General features: G+C 34.4%; 1 long non-coding RNA gene across 1 annotated transcript in view; it reads left to right on the top strand.

Annotated features, from left to right (window-relative positions):
• The first annotated feature begins 200 nt into the window (after positions 1-200).
• LOC137224540 (uncharacterized) overlaps positions 201-16054 on the top strand; it is a 259089-nt gene continuing 243235 nt past the window's right edge. Inside the window, exon 1 of the long non-coding RNA XR_010943375.1 lies at positions 201-514. This is a non-coding gene — a long non-coding RNA (uncharacterized lncRNA). The remainder of the gene's footprint in view (positions 515-16054) is intronic.

Below are 16054 nucleotides of genomic sequence, written 5' to 3'. Positions count from 1 at the left end.
GGCATTTTTATCTGCTAGTACTACATAATGCAATTGAATCAACTGAATATATCCAATGCTTTATTTGAACAATTTGATACATATACATAAACAGTTACACATATGCATGTGTGTGTGTATATTCAAATTTTATTTGCATGAGTGGTGGGTTGAATATACTCCTCCCAACGACAGCTACATTTCACTGCATGGAGCCTGTGACTATGTTACATCAATGGTAAAAGGGACTTTGCAGGTGTGATTAATGTAGGATTTGAGATAAGAAGATTTGCCTGGGTTATCCAGGTGGACCCAATGTAATCACTAACGTTCTTATGAGAAGGAGGCAGGTGGGTCAATTTGTAGTAGGAGCTAGGACTCAAAGCTGGAGTGGTTCTAGGAAGGAACAAGGAGCCAAGGAATACAGGCAGCCTGGAAGAGCTGAAAAAGACAAAGAAACAATTTTTCCCTGAAGCCTCAAGAGAGAATGCTGCCCTATTGACACCATGATTGGAAACTTCTGACCTTCAGAACTGTAAGAAAACAAATTTGTGTTGTTTTAAGTCATTAAATTTGAGGTAGTTTGTTACAGTAGCACTAGGAAACTAACACAATATGTAAAGTAAGTCATGCCCTGCATTATCTAGGATTCTTTTTCCTAGGAGCTGTATAAATATTTTGGCTCCTGTTGTTGTCATAATTTTGTGGGTGATTAATTATGGAACTCATTTGTCCCATTGTGTTTGATGTGGCTGAGCTTTCAATCTGAAAATTTAAATTTTAACTTTTGTGGAATATATTTTTAACATGCCGCTTGCATAAGCTATTTTATTTTTTCTCATCCATGTGTAAAACTCAGTGATATAATGCAGTTACAAGGATGCAACATTATTTGAAATGTGAAACCAAATAAATTAGATAGAAATGATTCATATTTGTTAATATGAAAGCATAAGATCAGAATATAGTAATTCCAGCAAAACATTTGCTACTATTGACAGGCTAAGAATTTAATTTTCAGCAAAAGTGCATTCCCAAGTTTCACTTTTGTTTTGTAATAAAATCAGTTTCAGGAGATATTGAAATGTAAACAGGAAATAGGTGGCAGCCTCAGATCAGATCTACATCACACAGTATACTTATTTACACCAAGTATTTCACGATTGTTATCTTTAAACTAAATAATCATCTCCCTGATTTCTTTTGTTTTATATATTTGGTAGTGTATATATGTCCATGCTGCTCTCTCACTTTGTCCCAGCTTACCCTTCCCCCTCCCCGTGTCCTCAAGTCCATTTTCTAGTAGGTATGCATCTTTATTTCTGTCCTGCCCCTAGGTTCTTCATGACCTTTTTTTTTTTTTTTTTTTTTTTAGATTCCATATATGTGTTAGCATACAGTATTTGTTTTTCTCTTTCTGACTTACTTCACTCTGTATGACAGATTCTAGGTCCATCCACCTCACTACAAATAACTCAATCCCTGATTTCTTCTTAGGACTAGACACAACTTTTGTATGTGCAGCACTTTTGTATTTCCTTATAGGGATACTATATATGAATGAGGAGACATATGCCAAAAGTGATGAATGGTGGAAAGAATCTTGAGCTAGGAGACAGCATGAGGAAATTGAAATGTTTGAAAGATAGGTTATATGGGATGAAGAGAGAGAAAAGGGGTATATTGTATTTTAGTTAGCTATCTCTAGTCTCTCTACACTTTCTTTCCAATCAAATACTTGGTGTCTTTGGAAGAGAACAAAAGAAACAGGAAACAATAGCAACAACCAAAATAGCAAAAAAGAAAAGAAAAAAATAACTAGAAAAACTATTTTGATGTTAAACATTGTCACAAAATAAATTTTAGATAATTAAATGAATGAGAATTAAGATTATATTTTACAATTACAAATAATTTTAACCAGGGAGACAAGCCATACCAGGAACAGATTCTAAATTGGTACAGTGGAAAAAAGGAAAGATTAGGTAAAACCATGAAACAACTCTAGAAAATTTAGAAATAGGAGGGAAAAAAGCTACCTAATTAGACTACAAAAGTAAGGGCAGGCCAAACAATTGATAAACAAGGTGATCTATATTAATACCTATTCTTAAGAAATTATTTGGATAATTTATGTACTTAATAATATTTATTATCAAATATGTGCTATAAACTATTTGGGAATGCAGCTAAACATTGGGAATGCAGCTTATGTTTGCTGATGGAAGAGTCCAGACACATGTAAACATGTAAATAGTTTTGCTATGAAGGGAATGAAGTAGAAAAAAAAAGAATACAGAATATGAACTTATAGGAAGGCAGTTATTATTTTAAAGAGAGTTGTCAGGAAAGCCCTCTCAGATAAGTTTGTATTAGAACAGAAATATGAAAGAAGGTTAAGGTGCACGGTATGGAAAACTGTGAGAAAGAGTTGAAAACAGATAAACCATATATGCAAAGGCCCTGAGGCAAAAGCATGCCAGATGTGTTAAAAGAATAGCTAGTGTTACTGAACCAAACCTTTACCCTCTCACAGTAAAGTCAATCTACTGACACAGAATTTTGGTTAAGGAAAATGCAGCATTTACTACAGGATGCCAAGCAAGTAGTCCAAGCAGCTAGTGCTTAAAAGACTGAAACTCCCTGATGGCTTTCAGGGAAATGTTTTTAAAGATGAGGTGAGGAGCGGGGTTGTGGTGTGTGTAATCAGCTTGTGGACATTCTTCTGATTAATTGGTGGTGAGGTAATTGGGAATCAACATCATCAACCTTCTGGTTCCAACCGGTATGGGGTCTACGTGCTTGTGGGCAGCATACAGTTAACTTCTTCCACCTGCTGGGGCTTTCAGTATCTGTAAAACAGCTCAAAGGATTTGGCTCAGAATATTATCTATAGCCCTTGAGGAGGAACTAAAGGCCTTTGACTTTGTTTAATGGCTAAACTATTCTATCTTGCTTGACTCTTTTCCTTTATTTTTACATTTTCTCCCTTCTCTGATTAAATTTATTCTTTAGAACTCAGGGAAGGCCTAGGAAACTAAAGTTTTTCTGCAAATGAGAGGCAGGTGGAAGACATGGAGGGTCTGTCCTGAGAAGGCCCCATAGGGTCCTGCTTGGTTTCGTTAGGGATCCACTGTGGTTAGTGTGGGGAGGGGAGGAGGTCCTGGAAGGAGCCTAGGCCAGAGAAGTAGCTCTGGGAAAGATAATACACGCCAGCAGTTCAAAGGAATATATTGTGTATTTTATTCTGAATGAGATGGGAAATACTTGGACTGCCTTGAGCCGAAAAGTCATGTATTAAAATTTGTTCTGAAAGAGTAATATTAGATATTGTGTGGTGAGTGATATAGAGAGTTCCAGTAAAAACAGAAGCATCAGGCACCATTGTAACAGTGTGGGTGGGAGATAACGGTGTCGGTATTAGTTTGCTAGGGCTGCTATAACAAAATACCACAGGTTGGTTGGTTTATATGACAAAAATTGATTTTCTCACAGTTCCAAAGGTTAGAAGTCTAAGATCAAGGTGTTGTCATGTTTGGTTTCCTCTGAAGACTTTCTCCTTGGTGTTCAGACTGCCACCTTCTCGTTGTGTCTTCCCATGGTTTTTCCTTTGTGCTCATACATCCCTGGTGTCCCTCTGTGTGTTCTATCTTTTCTTCTTATAGGAACACCAGTCCAATTGAATCAGGGCCCATTCTAATGGTCTCAATTTAATTTCACCAAATCTTTAAAGGCCGTATTTCCAAATAGAGTCACATTCTGAAGTCCTTGGTGTTCGGGCTTCAACACAGGAATTTGGAGATGACAGAGTTCAGCCCATAAAAATATTGTAGCCTCAGGAGGTGGTAGTGGAAATGATGAGTAGTCAGATCTAAGATAAATGTTAGAGCAAATAAAAGATTTGCTGATTGAATAGGTATTCAGTGTCAAAGACATATGTGATGTTTTTGATCCAATAACTGAAAAATGAAATTGCTAACAACTGGAATGTGGCAGAACAAGAAGGAGTACGCTTGCAATCGGAGTGAGGTACCAAGAATGTAATTATTAGAATATGAAATCTGAAATGCCCTCTAGATATCCAAGTGAAGATGTTAACTGGAAAACCAAGTATGCAAGATGCATTAGAAATATCCCTACTAGAGACTGCGTAATTTCAGGAGCCCAGCTGTGATGGGAGTTCAGCCTGGGAATGAGGTGTAGGTGTGAGCAGAATAAGGAGTAAATCCTATAGGGTAGGCCAAGGAATTCACAGTACACACCATGGGTTTCTCTCCCCAGAGACTAATTGAGTAACCTGTATCTTTATCACCTTCTCTTCCTATTTTCCTGAAAAGATGCTGAGTTGCCCAAATAAAAGAAGAAATGATATAGTATTTTCTGCAGCAACATCTTATTTATATTTCTGCCAAATATTGCCTCCTCTCTGCACAGTTTTTACTTTACTTTGAAATTTAGTTTTCATCATTCATTCATTCAGCTTCCTGCTCCTGAAATAAATAATGTATTAAGAACTTTCTGTGTGTTGGACACTCCATTTTTACAAACGCTAGCAAGACGAGGGTTGCAGACACCAACAAGAAGGCTGATGTTTCAGAAATTGTGAGGAAGAACCCCCTAACATTCCAGAAAGGAAGAAGAGGCTGGAGAGTATGAGGTATTATGCTTTCTAGAAAACCAATCAAAAACAGGAACAAACAAATACAAACATATGTTTTTAAGAGTCCCATAGTCTATTAAAAATATAAAAGATGTTTGGAATTGTAAAGATTAGAGAGGATTATTTTATTTAAACTAAAACTTCAGGAAGGCAGTATTTTAAAATGGACCTTAAGTAAAATATATTTTATTTTTTTCTTGGAAATTTGTAATATTAACATTTAATATTATCACCAATAACTAGGTGGGGCCTTAACAATTTATGTTTTTTGTTGGCATTTACCTATGGCCATTTAAAAACCTCTGTCCATACATTTGAGGTACTGTGTAAAAAATACTTCAAAAGGTAGAAAGAACACATACTATAAAAAGCAAACAGGTTGTCGAAATTTCTGAGTTAGGAAGATCCTAGTCATAAACACTTTTCCTCCTTGCGGTCAGCATCTGTTGGACCAAAACAAAGTTAATTTTTTGAATTATAATTTCAGTTAAATTATTTTCAAGAAATTTATTCCAGTAATTCAGAAATATTTCTGGAAAGAAAACTATGTTATTTAGAAAGGCCAGTTGTCCACAATGGTACCCAAGCAGTTAATCTTACAATGTCTGTTTTTAAAAGTAAATTGAATGCTTTAAAAAGTTATCTTTTCACTTACTGTATAAGTTTAAGTTTAATTAAGACAACTGCATGGAATAAAGCATGTTAAAACTCCGAAGATCATTCAACTGGCAAATTTAAGTGATTTTGAATTTGGGTCATAGAATAAAACTACTCTAAGTCTTTCATGTTATTTAAGTGAACAAGAAGTATAACAAACCTCAACCACAATGAAATGATACCCTCTAAAGATTAGGTGAGTTTCAGAGTATCAAAAATATTTGCGCAAATAAATGCAGATAATCATTTCAGTACTAAGATCTACTTATTTCTTTTAACAAAGATGAGATACAAAATATATTTTTAAAAGTTAATCTTAGAGTGATTATTAAAAATTTTCATAAGATATTTTCTAATAATATCAATTATTAAAATAGCACTTACTGTAACTGATTGCTCTCTTGTGGTCTAACAGAACTATGATATAAGGAACCCTGACACTAGTAAATAAAGTTAGAGAAAAATAACTATCAGCTGTAAATAAAAATATTGATTTAATTTTTCTTTCTTCAGTCCCCATGCATGAAGACAAACCACAGAATTATAAATAAATATACACAAGCCCATCTATATTGGGATGGAGGGATATTTAACATAATGGTAAAGGGCAAAAAAATTGTAAATGCTAATTTTTCAGAACAAATAAGTAGTGTAAACATTTTTTGGAAATAAAAAGAAATTTGTTTTTGGATCTCTTGTTATGTAAGTGCCTACATAAGAACTTCGATTTCACCTCTTGGCCTGCAAAGTGTAAAGAGTTTACTATCTGGCCCTTTACAGAAAATGTTCACTGACCCTTTGTCTAGGGTTTTTCAGTATTTCTATATAACATATTAGAATATTTGTTATTCAGTTTTCTCCAGACAAAACAAATTCACCTTCCTACTATCCAAGAAAGTATTTAAAGTATCTAGATGTGATTACTTTTAATGATTTTGGATAAAACACCATCACTTTTTAGCATTCAGATTTTCAACACACAAAAAGAAATATTGGTTAATTTTATTTTGCAGGCAAAATAGAAGTTGACTTCATGAATAGATTTCTCAGATATAATCTAACATTTCCTGAATATTGATTTATGAGACAGTAGGATTAAATCCTTTAATTAGCTGAGTTACAGCTGTCATTCATTTCTAGATCTCTTCTTATTAAAGGTTGAAAGAAAATCAAGCATGTCCTAGAACTGTCAACATAAAAAGTTTCCACCCCTACAGAGTTCCTTGATTTTTATTTTGCTCTATGTAGGAAAGTAGATACTTTGATTCTTTGCCAAAGAAGAAAAAGTCAATGAATTGAAAATTTTTCTGACCATTGATAGATTAGGTGATATCAGTGTGAGTCCTGGGGTATTTTAAGTCAGTCAATATTGGAAGATGCAGCTCAGTGAGGTTTGATAACTGTTTGTACAGGATATTCTTACACATACACACACAGATACTCGAGGTATTTCCTTTGTGCACTCCATTCTACTTAGAGTGTTTTGTCTATAATACAACTATTATAGCATTTAGCAGATGCTAACTGTATACTCTAGAGTTTTTCAGACATATCACTCTCTGCAGGAAGCCAATTCACAAGCAATTTTCTTGTTTGTACTTAAAAAGTCTAAGTTTTTGTATGCTTTCAGGTCTTGGTTCAAACACTTGCTTTTTCTTGAAAATCAAGTCTCCTCTAACATTAATTTCAAATGCCCATCTCTTATGAATCTTAAAAGTGCATTTCGAAGTTAACACACCCTGTGCTTTGAAACAATTGTATGTGGGCATAAATAATATGCCAGAGGGGCTTCCCTGGTGGTGCAGTGGTTGAGAGTCCGCCTGCCGATTCAGGGGACACGGGTTCGTGCCCCGGTCCGGGAGGATCCCACATGCCGTGGAGCGGCTGGGCCCATGAGCCATGGCCGCTGAGCCTGCGCGTCCAGAGCCTGTGCTCCGCAACGGGAGAGGCCACAACAGTGAGAGGCCTGCGTACCGCAAATAAATAAATAAATAAATAAAATAATATGCCAGAGGCCGCCATTGATCACATCCATTTCTACTTATATTCCACTTCACTGTAAGAGGCACTTGGGACAAATTACTGGATCTCAGTGGGGACTATTTTAAGGAAGAATAAACACTAAAGCTGTGATTCCTTTGTGGTACCATATATATTATGTCTTGGTTTCCCTTTTCCCACTTTTATCCATTTATATTTTCTGTGTTTAGTAAATTTAATGCCTGTTGTATACATTTTCATGCTGTTCTATATCATCCAGTACCCTTTATCTTTTACCTGGTTCACCCATTAGAAATACTTTTCTATTCATAAGAGATCATAGTAATTTAGGACAGTTGTGGATTGTGTGCTACTAATAAAGAAATAAGAGAGAGAGCCAAAGTTTTCAGATTATTTTTATACATTTTATGAGATTGCCATTTTTTATATTACATCAGTCAAACATACTAAAGCATCAGAAGACTCTTGTGTCAGATAAAAATGGTCAATCACTACATTAAAGGTAAGAGAACTACATACACATACATATACTACACACACAAAGAAAATTCTGAAATTTTATACAGTCTAAGGTTTGAAAACATTTTTGTTATTTGGAGTAGTATGAAAATTATGACCATAAGCAAAACCATTCACGTGTCATCAAGCCTTATCTAGAGCTTTATTTCTTATCTCACTATAGTAAACCAAAGTCAAGTTAAGAGTACATAATGCGATGGAACCCATATCTGATTTTCTTTTCCACTTATCACTATATGATAGACTACTTATACACCCAGCTCCATTTAGATGATGTCGTAAGGTCTGTCAAATTAACTAAATGATTTTTCAAAATATTGATGTCAGATAAGTTGATTAGTATTCTGCACTTCCTAAACTTCTTTGGAGGGACATATAAAATTATGTATTTAAATGCTAGTATCAGATAGGCAACAGACTCTCATTATACATTTTTACTCATATCTTAACGTACATTTTTAACTCTATATGTATAGTTAACTATAAATCTGAGTAACTCTGAACTTTCACACAGCCCTTAAAGCAATTTGTATACATATTTACCCTTTCCCCTATTTGGATAGCATTATTATTTTTAAGTGCGTGAATTGCCCTAGGACAGAAATAATGAAGAAACACATTTACGTTTATAATTAGAAATTGTATGAATAAGCAACACTGATATGAGAATTTTTGACAAAGCTGTGTGAATTAGTAAGATATTGTTGAGAAAGGGGACCAGAGACTTGAATCCTTGTACAAGGAGAATGTATGAGAAAAACACTAATAAGTAAAATCTGTAATGTGCCAATTTGGCTTTCAATGTGATTAATAAAAATGAATTATTTTTGCTTACTTGGCAAAAGGGATAATACCTATTCAAGAGGCTTTTTAGATCACCAGTATCTTGCTTTCCTCAAGCAATAATGTAAATAAATCAAATGTGGACAGACAAGTGAAGCATGGAAAAAATCCAATTCTTCATATAGGCATAAAGACTTTCCCTGGCAATTTAATAAGGTACATACCTCCACAAAGGACTTGGAAACCCAGAATCACTTGGGTAGTAGTAATTAATTGAAGTGGCTAAGGCCAGGTCGTCTATGTTGAATCAGTTATGTGACAAGCATAATTCTGCTGAAACTACAATGGGAATCATGGGGTTAAAACTTGGTGGCAGCAAGAAAGAATATAATCAAGGGTGAAACATTAGCAAGATTAAGAATCTGGGGAGGCTATTTGGGGATTGAGTATATTTTTAGAACCTACATTCTCTCTTCTTATATTCAAAATAGTTTGAGAGAAATAGAGATTCAGAGAGAGATAGACTGAGAGAGAGAGGGGGAGGATGGAGAGATTTAGAGACAAAAGTAATGCCAAGAGATTGTAAGGAGAAAAGTCTCTGGAAAGCACGGACATACACACATACACACATGCCACTGCCAGCATATATTCCACAGTTTATTAGACTTACTGACATTTTATATAATACCTTGAGTTCCCTGAAGGAAAGGTGTTTCAAAAATGCAAAAACAGAAATCTCAGGGGAAAAAAATGTGGGTTAGTTCTAACAGAAAGAAAATATTGCTCTATAATCATTGAGAGTTTTAGTTTTCTTAGAATTGGAAAGTTAGTGAAAGAAAGAAATTGCAACACAAAGCAGAAAGTGCTCAAAATCTTTCAAGTTTCTTATTACTTCCCTTCTCTCAGCCACTCATCCTTGACAAGTCAAGGTAAGTATGTTCTCTTATATATAAACGTATGTAAGAAAGTAGAGAAAAAGATTTTGTTGAGAGTATCTCTGTACTTAGGAGATCTGCAGTCTCTTTCAAATGCAGTATTTTCTAATATTTACTACAGAAATTTAACACATCCCACTACCTTCTTCCCATGCTTTTTACATTATAAGATTTTTTAAACTGGCTTACTCTGTCCCTCAACTACTTTATTTATATAAGGCATACTATGATTAATGAACTCTGTTAAGCAATTTAATCTGGCTAAAACATTTAAAATAGGCATATTTTTAAAAGGTCAGGATGCATAGATTAGGAGCTTTGTTCGTCAGATATGTTGGCCCCAGAGGTATTGTTGTTTTCATTTTGACTGTTGTCAAGAGTAGTGTATGTGGTGAGAGCAAACAATTGGCATAGGGCTCCTATATTTTTAGCAAAGTAGAAGACACTGAATTTGTCATTTTCAGAATCACTTTAATTCTAGTATATTTTATTACTTGCTGAATATGAAACAAAATCCCATGGGCTGGTGTATGAGTAAGATGAATCAAGTAGGATCCCTGGCCTCATATGCTGGCGTGATACAGTGCAGCAAAGAGGCATTCATAAAACTGAGACAGCCAGTTTGTTGAAAGAGAGTAAGGGAGAAATATGAGTGTGGATTGAATGTGAGAGTATTCAGATTCGTGATTATAAACTTGGTGTGGCACCTAAGAAAACATTTCATGGTCTGCAGTTCTTAAACTTGTTTATCCATAAGTCCTTATAGGGAAGGGTAATCTTCCACTATCAGTGTTTTTCAGAAATAATTTTGAAAATGATAACAAGATATGTCCATATATATGCATACACACATATGTGTTATTTCTCCTTCTCCATCTCCTTCTCCTTTAATGATGACTCCTCTTCTCCTTTTTCTTCTCCTTCTCTTCCTCCTTCTTATTCTCTTTTTTTAATTTAATTTTTTTTTCCAAGCAGTGTGTTTCAAAGTAGGTGCTTCTCTTTTGTTGGAGGATAGAAAAGCATGTTGAATAAATGGGGTTATTTTAAATTCCATCCTAGAGGCATGACCAATGCAGAGGAGTCCTCAGTGGTTTGGAGAAATCTTATAAGAGATTTGAACATTTGGATGGCCAGAGACTCATTTAAAATAGTATATAAACAACTACCATATGCAGTGAAGACTTTAGATATTCAATTTAGGAAGTACTGATACATAGAAGCCTACCACAAAAAAGGATAACACATACAAGATGGAAAATAAAAACACTACTTTCCTGAACGTTCAGTTTCATGTAAAATTTCCTGACTATGCTGTTTGTTTTGCTTTTTTTTTTTTTTTAATACATTTGTCCAGAATCTCTCTGAACTGCCAAGACTGTGTGTACCATTAGAACAATAGCTTCAGAACGGGCTAGTGCAGCTACCTAAAGGACCTTTTAGAGTTTTGTGAGCATATTTTTGATTATCATCATTTGGAGGACATATTGCTGGACACCTTGCAATGATCATAGTAGGCTATCTTAACAAATGATTGTCAATCATGTGTGTGAAATGTTGCTTAATAAGACTAGAAGATAATTTATACTTGAAAGTCAAATATTTTTGCACAATTTTAATAAATAAATGGAATTTTCCAAGAATAGAACTAAAATCAAGGTTAGCTTGCATTTGATTTTGTTCAGATTTTCCTTTGCATTTATCACTATTTTGTAGAGTCATGTCATTAACAGTAGCAATGTTCATGATATCTGAATCATGAGAACAGCACATCTTTCTGCATTGGTAGCTGTAGAATTAGGTGTAAACATTTCACTCTGTCATCATATTTTCTATTGTACAATAACATTGAACATTTGCTTATTGGAATTTATATTGTTTTACTTTTAATTACCTTTCTTCTTTATCTTTTTATTTTATTGGTAGAGTGTTATACTGATATGGATTTTTTTAAATGATTTGTGCAGGTTGGTTATGGTATCTATGACTTTCATTCCAAGATAGGAAAGGAATGTTACAAAATATTTTTTATACAAAGAGAGTGAAAGGTTTTACAAGGTTGAAAAGTGCTACATGTGAAGAGGTCAAAATTTCCCTCTGTTGCATTCCATAGGTATCAGAGACTGCTAGACAGAGTAAGAAGGGATCAGCTGTTCCTAAAACCCTCTTCATTTACAGAGGATTCTGAGTCCTAGAATGATTAAATTTCTTTCCAATGGTGACATAAAAATTAGGATAATGGAATAGAAAATATCTCTTAAAAGTAAAGCATTTTCAATTTAAACACATGAAAGCCATATAGATCAGAAACTTGTTTCAGTAATGAGGATCTGGGGTGGGAAAACTTGCCTAGATGGAGTTATGTATAATATACATCACTGCCCCAGATTCTACAGTCAGATGTTTCACTACAGTAGGTCTTTATGCATTTGTATATTTTTTTCTGCTTTATATTATGTGCTGGTAATACCCAAAATGCCAATGATTATTATGATAAGTCAAACACATAATAATTGTTATTAAAGTTATTAGCTTTAAAGCCTTTGATTCACATTCAGAAGTACATAATAAACTCCACCAGTCACACGTAAAACAAGTTGGAAATGATTTTCAAACGTGTGATCAAGTTAAATACACATTTCTGTGTTCTGATCAAAAGACTGAAGTATCAAGTAAATACCAAACAAAAGTGGAAATTATGTGTTCATACATAAAGGGTAAAAATGTTTTCCATATATTATCGTTTCATTTGGATTTGATTTCTAAAACTTCACTTTATCTTTCAATGTTGTTATACTTATTATAACTTAAACCAAATAAGATACACCTGTTATTTAGATCATGTTGCTGAATTAAAGCAATAGTAACTTCTGTTTTTGTTAAAGTGGCAGTGTTTTACTTATTTCAAAAGGTGAAAGTCACTACACTTATAATTCAATAGTGGCAGCAGAAACTAGGGAGAAGATTTATGTAGTCTCAAGCAAGAGAGAAACTATGAATAAAAAAATCTGGCTCAGTTCCATAATAGATTTCCAATTTTTTACCTGATTAGTTGTGAGATAATTCTAAATGGAAGGAGTGCTTCACCTTCTAAAATAGACCAGAAAATGCTGATGAAATCCTTTGTTCTCATTACCAATACCAATGCAAATAGGGAAGCAAAATTATTTTCTTTTTTTTCTCTCATGTGAAGTACATAAAGCTAATAAAGAAATTTAAAATATTTTATGAAGTTATATAAATTTATATTTATAAATATATTTTATATATATCATATCAGAAATAAAATACTTCTGAAAATTGTTAGTTTTCACTGTATTCATTTGGAATAACCTTAAAGACCTTGGAGTCTTTCAAACATGTATGAAATGATGATATTGAACTTTTCATCTAAAAGAGTAAATTATTATATTTAAATACAGTTGCATGCTATTAATAGTTTTGACTAAAATAATACCATGTGTTGGCTCTTTCTTCCAGGAAGATTGAGTACATACATTTCTCCCTATTCTGCCTGTTAGGAAATTAAAAACAAAACAAAAAAGAAACCCAACAATCCTGCCTGCTAGTATAAAAATCTTGGGTATTATGTGTAAAACAAATATAAGAAGACTCAGAAAATTGGAGAGAAGAAGGTAGAAAAATTAGTGATCTCTACATAACGACCTACATGGTTTTGAAATTCTCTAGCGTTTATTTTTGCCTCAATTAACCAAAATGGGTGCCAGAGAATCCAATAAGTTGGAAATACCAATGGACACAGACAATAAGAGACCCAACAAAAGCCTGCTCTTTATAGCCAAAGGACCAGGAAATGGGGAACTTAGCTAGGCTGAAAACCTTTAGAAAATGACTGTACCATTGCAGCCAAATACCCAAAAAACATATGAAAACAAAAACAAACAAATAAAAAGCAGCAACTGTGGGCCACCCAGGCCCAAATCACCAATGGCTAAGTGGGAACACAAACTTCTCTTCTTGTTGTCAATAAAGAAGTACCCCCACCTTCTGCCAATCTCTCATCCCACCAGGGTAGGATCAGAGAAGACTAAATAAGGAACCTGGACTTTCAACCCATCCTGGCACACCTCTCCCTCACATTGGTGTCAGAAGCCCATGTTGGAGAGTAGTAACAAGGAACCCCTAGCACTCTCAGCCAAGGACGTATCAGTGGATGGCTACATGGGAACTCAAACTCTTATTCCCACCCAGCAAGGATGAGGAGTCCTCCTTCCTCTGACTGATTGGGAAACTTGGGCTTCTATCCCCACTGGGCTATAACTAGATGCCACTCTTGTGCAGGATCAAAGAAAGCTACCTAAAATAGAAGGTTTATATAAGACCCAGAGTCATATGACATGTTAAGGTTTCAACAGAAAAATCACTCATCAAACTGAACACAAAAGACGATCAATAGTTGCCAAACCCCCGAGATGATAAAGATGTTAAAATTATTTAACAAAGATTTTTTAAAAGATATTATAAAGTTTCTTTGACCAACAATTATGAATATGCCAGAAATGAATGAAAAAATGCCCAGTCTCAGAAAAAAACATAGAAAGTCTCAGCAAAGCGATAAAATACATAGCGAAGACCCAAGTGGAAATTTTAGAACTGAGTTGGAGAGCTGAGCTGTCAGATATAGGAACTGTCAATTATAACAAACTAAAATGAAAATAACCCTCCAGTTTTTAATCACTTACTCCCATGGTGTAAGCAAGAGGCCAAACCTAAGAAATTGTTGGTTCTCCCAACATCAATTTTTCACCATGGGAACGGCTCCAGGCCTGGTCAGCACAGACACAGGGATCTTTTCACTTCCAAGGGACATCTGATGGTCAGTGGGGAAGGACAGGGGTAAGGGTTAGGACTAGAAAAGTGCTGAATGCTGAGTCAGAATGGAGAAAAATGTCTTTAAGTTTCCCCCCAGTTCCCTCTATAAAACGTTCTCAGCAGAAGTGCCTGGAGGAGGAATGCAGATATGTATAAAATCATGGCCAGCTGAGGACCCCTGAATCCTTGACTGCAACTCCCTTGGGATACTACAAGGCAAAGACTGTGTGGAACTCTGGTGCCCCCTGAAGCCTGACAGGTACAGCCCTTGTAATTGCTTCTGGTCAGGCCTGAAAAATCAGACACAGGCTATTTAGCCAGGAACCAGACTCCTCACATACCAGCCCATGCAGCTTTTTTTTTATTTTCCTTTTTCTTTTCACATGTTATTGAATCATTACTGTTTCATTTATTTGATTAAATAGTTTGTGACTTCTCATTTAATATGGACTATTCCAGGTCATTCAGATTTGAAGAAAGACAGGAAAAGAGACAAAGCTTTCACATTTGCTTCTCACTTTTTCTGGGCTGGGAGGGGTTGAATAGCAGAGTGAAAATGCTAAACTAAGGGAAAACAAGCTCACTTCAAATGGAAAATTTTACTCAAAACATTTAGGTTTAGAAGTTTCACCTTAAAGTGTAAATTGTCCCATTTAAGCAGAAAACTTAAACAAAAAATTAAACTGTCTCAATTGATATGGATATATTTATTTCAAAAATCTAAAGAAACATTCAAAAACATGTCTTTTCTTCTTAAACATCTGACAGTGTGGATTTAGAAAAATAAAAATCCTCTCTAATGGCTTAGTTTCTAACTCATATATAGGGTGTTAATAATCATCACCAGTAGAAATCCTCGTACTGGCTTTGGTTACAAATATATATAATGTGATTCAGATGATTATTTTTCCCCTAAGGGAATATGAACTCAACTGAAATGCATTTTCTTATAGCTGACAATCCTTTGCATAATCTTGATATTTTGATTAGTGTTTAGAAGACTTTAAAAGGACAAAAAGCAGAAAATGTCACACCTATGGTATCTCAATATGGGATTCAGATTGCATATCAGATAATGTGAAGCACATGTCAATAAAAGGATTTGATTTTCTTTCTGTTGCTTAATTTCTGGGTCATGGGGCATGATGCTCCAACAGGATCAGTTCAGTGCTTCCTACAGAACTCTTGAGAACAGTTTTGAGCTTTTTGCTTTTAATTCTTCAATAACAGTCAACCAAAGTAACGATACACAGATCCAAAAATAAAATGCAGAACAGACAAAAAGATACATGTATCCATCTATTTTCTCTTCTAAAATTATCCATTAAATCTATTTTAAATATAAATTTTATTTTCATGTCCATAAACTTTGCCTTGTATCAAGGAAGCTATTTGTTAAGTTTCATTATTTTCACTGTAAAACATCAAAGATTTTATGAATTTTAATGATGACCTTAAACTAGGACTACAATAAAATATGTACAGAAATATCAAGCAGTTATTATTTTACTCAGATCTCTGAAGGAATTAGAAATTATGAAGGCACACACCCATAAACACATATAATATTTAGTTGTTATTTCACTTTAGAATATCTCTCCTCTTCCTTAAAATATATTTCTGATATCCTCCTAGTTTAGAACTTCTGATTGTAAACACTAAAATTTTGGTGCTTCAAATAAAATGTCAT

This window comes from Pseudorca crassidens, chromosome 5 (genome assembly GCF_039906515.1).
Source record: "Pseudorca crassidens isolate mPseCra1 chromosome 5, mPseCra1.hap1, whole genome shotgun sequence".
Lineage (NCBI taxonomy): Eukaryota > Metazoa > Chordata > Mammalia > Artiodactyla > Delphinidae > Pseudorca > Pseudorca crassidens.
The sequence above is the reverse complement of the archived record's forward strand: the minus strand, read 5'-3'. Positions and strand labels throughout refer to the sequence as shown.